Genomic DNA, 3,907 nt, shown 5'->3' on the forward strand with positions numbered 1-3,907 from the left:
CATTTTTCCATTTTTTTGTTGTCTGCAATAAAGCTTATCTAAGAGAGACATCTAAATTAAACAATACCATATATCAAATGGACTTAACAGGCATCTACTGAGTATTCCACCCAAGCACCAAAAGAAATAATTTCTACTCAACAACCCATGGAAACTTCTCCAAAATCCACCATATACTGGGGGACAAAACAAACCTCAACAAATACAACAGATTGAAATAATTGCATGCATTCTATCAGGCCACAATGCAATAGAATCAACACCGGAAGAAGCCCTAATCACCACATGAACACATGGTGATTAAACAACACAGTCCTGAATGATGAATGGGTCAAAAGAGAAATTAAGAAACAAATAAAAGTATTTCTGGAACTAAATGAAAAGGACAATACAAGACAACAAAACCTCTCGGACAAGCCAAAAGCTGTCCTTACAGGGACGTTTATAGCTCTAAGTGCCTACATCAAAAAATCGGAAAGAACACAAATAAATGACTTAACATTGCAACTCAACACACTTGAAAAGCAACAGCAAATGAAACCCAAACCCAGAGTACAAGAAGAAATAACAAAATCAGGGCAGAAATTAATGAAATAGAAACAAAGAAAACAATACAAAGAATCAAGAAATCCAAGAGCTGGTTCTTTGAAAAGATAAACAAGATTGACAGACCACTAGCCCAGTTAACCAAAAGAAAGAAAGAGCACCTCCAAATCAACAAAATCAGAGATGAAAGGGGAAACATCACAATAGACACCAGAAAGATACAGAACATTATAAGGGAATACTTTAAAAACCTATATACTACTAAATTTGAAAACCTAAAAGAAATGGATGCATATCTAAAGGCATGGGAACCACCCAAACTAAACCAAGAAGAGATTAACAGCTTAAACAGGCACATAACACAAAAAGAAATTGAAACAGTAATACAAAACCTCCTTACTAAAAAAAGCCCAGGACCAGATGTATTTACAGCAGAATTCTATCAGACATTTAAAAAAGGTCTACATTCAATACTACTTAATTTATTCGAAAAGATAGAAATGGTGGGAGAACTTCCAAATTTCTTATATGAAGCGAGCATCACTCTATTACCAAAGCCAGGCAAAGATACAACCAAAAAAGAAAACGATAGACCCATATCCTTAATGAACATAGATGCAAAATTTCTCAACAAGATACTTGCAAACCACATACAGACACACATCAAGAAGATCATCCACCATGATCAAGTTGGCTTTATTCCAGAGATGCAGGGATGGTTCAATATACATAAGTCAATAAACATCATAAATCATATAAGTGGGCTCAAAGACAAGAACCACATAGTCATCTCAATAGATGCAGAGAAGGGCTTTGAGAAAATTCAACATGCATTTATGTTCAAAGTCCTAGAGAGAATTGGACTGGAGGGAACATACCTCAACATAATTAAAGCCATATATAACAAACCCACAGCCAACATCATTCTAAATGGAGAAAAACTGGAAGCATTCCCATTGAAATCAGGAACCAAACAAGGCTGTTCACTATACTATCTCCACTTCTCTTTAACATAGTGCTTGAAAATCTTGCAAGAGCACTAAGCCAAGAGCAGGAAATTAAAGGAATAATAATTGGAAAAGAAGAGATGAAATTATCCTGTTTTTCAGATGATATGATATTATATCTAATTGACGCCAAAAATTCCACTAGAAAACTTCTAGAAATTATTAACACATTCAGTAAAGTGGCAGGTTACAAAATTAACCTCCAAAAGTCTGTAGCCTTTTTATATAACAAAAAAAAGCAATCAGAAAAAGGGCACATGGAAACCCCCCCATTCAAAAAAGCTGCAAAAAAAAAAAAAAAAAAAAGAAAAAATCTTGGAATAAACCTGACCAAAGGCATTAAAGAGCTCTACAATGAAATATTTTAAATCATTAAAGAAAGAGATTGAGGAAGACGTCAGGAGATGGAAGGACCTCCCATGCTCATGGATTGGAAGAATTAGTATTGTGAAAGCGACCATCCTACCAAAAGTCATTTATAGGTTCAATGAAATGCCAATCAAAATCCCCATGACATTTTTCATGGAATTGGTTTAGAAGCACAAAAGACCTCGGATAGCCAAAACAACCCTGAGCACTAAGAGCAATGCTGGGGGGATTACTATACCAGATTTTAAGCTGTATTACAGAGCTATAGTCATAAATACAACATGGTCCTGGCACAAAAATAGACCCATAGATCAATGAAATAAAATTGAAGACCAAAATATGAGTAAATGCATCTTCAGCCACCTGATATTTGACAAAGGGGCCAAGAACATTAACTGGAGGAAAGAGAGCATGTTCAGCAAATGGTGCTGGCAAAACTGGATCTCCACTTGTAGAATAATGAAACTAAACACCTATCTTTCACCCTGCACCAAAATCAATTCCAAATGGATCAAAGACCTCAATATAAAGCCTGAAACTCAAATTGTTAGAAGAAATCATTGGGGAAAACCTACAAGACATAGGTGTAGGAAAGGATTTTCTAAACCGGACATCAATTGCTCAGGAAACAAGGGCAAGAATTAACAAATGGGACCACATTAAACTAAAAAGCTTCTGTACATCAAAGGAGGCAAGCAGGGAAGCAAAGAAGAAAACCCAGAGAATAGGAGAAAATCTTCACCAGTGACACATCCAACAGAGGTTTAATATTCAGAATGAGGTTTTAACATCCAGAATATATAATGAACTCCAAAAACAAAGTAACCCAATTAAAAGATGAGCTAAGGAACTGAACAGAGAGTTCTCAAAAAAAGAAATAAAGATGGCTAAGAAGCATCTTAAAAGGTGTTGAACATCACTAGTAATTAGGGAAATGAAATTAAAACCACTTTAAGATTTCATGTTACCCCAGTCAGACTGGCTAAGATCAAGAGAACAAATGATACCAAATGTTGGAGAGGATGAGAGGAAAGAGGAACACCAATCCACTGGTGGTGGGGCTGCAAACTTGTTCAACGCCTACGGAAAGCAGTGTGGAAAACTCTTAAAAAACTACAAATGACCCTACCATTTGACCCAGTTATACCACTCCATGGCATATACCCAAAGAACTCATCCTATTGCAGAGACAATTGTACATCCATGTTTGTTGCTGTTCTTTTCACAATAGCTAAGAGATGTGTCCCTCAGTTTATGAGTGGGTAATGAAATGTGGTTCATTTATATGATGGAGCTTTACTCAGCATTAAAGAAAGATGAAATCATGAAATTTGCAGGTAAATGGATGGAACTAGAATGTGTTATACTAAATGAAGTAACACAGACTCAGAAAAAAAATCGATATATGTTCTCCCTCATATGTGGATCCCAGAAGCAAACCCTGATAAGTGAGTATGTATCCATACATAACTACAGGGACCAGGATAATGGAAAGGAAACAGGGAGGTAAAGGAAAAGAAAGAACCTGAAAGAGAAGAACAGTAGGAAACAGGCCTTAAGACAGGACATATGGATAAAAATTGGGTTAGTTTAAGGGAGGGGGGAGGGAAAGGTATACAAGGAACCTAGGGGATAAAGGGAAAGAAGGAGCTCAAGAGAGGTAGGACCGTACGAGAAGGGTATTATTAAGGGAGAAATGTGGGAAATGAGGGAACCTTAAGTGGGAAAACCATGATGGAGGAGTGAGACAATGCGAGAGATAAATAATGCCTAGCTAGTTTTGAAAACCAGATGGAACCATAATACTCCTACAACCTACTGACAAATTATACATAGTAGGTCAAGAAATATATGTCTAGGTAAGGTTTATCTGAGAACAATTTGTCTTTGCCCAAGATTTATCTACATGATACACAATAATTAAAAATACCAGACTGGTGGAACTAACCTTCTTGGGTGTTTAACAGACATACTTTGAAGTCTAG

The sequence above is a fragment of the Nannospalax galili genome, unplaced genomic scaffold (genome assembly GCF_000622305.1).
Source record: "Nannospalax galili isolate Female #2095 unplaced genomic scaffold, S.galili_v1.0 scaffold78, whole genome shotgun sequence".
In the NCBI taxonomy this organism is placed as follows: domain Eukaryota; kingdom Metazoa; phylum Chordata; class Mammalia; order Rodentia; family Spalacidae; genus Nannospalax; species Nannospalax galili.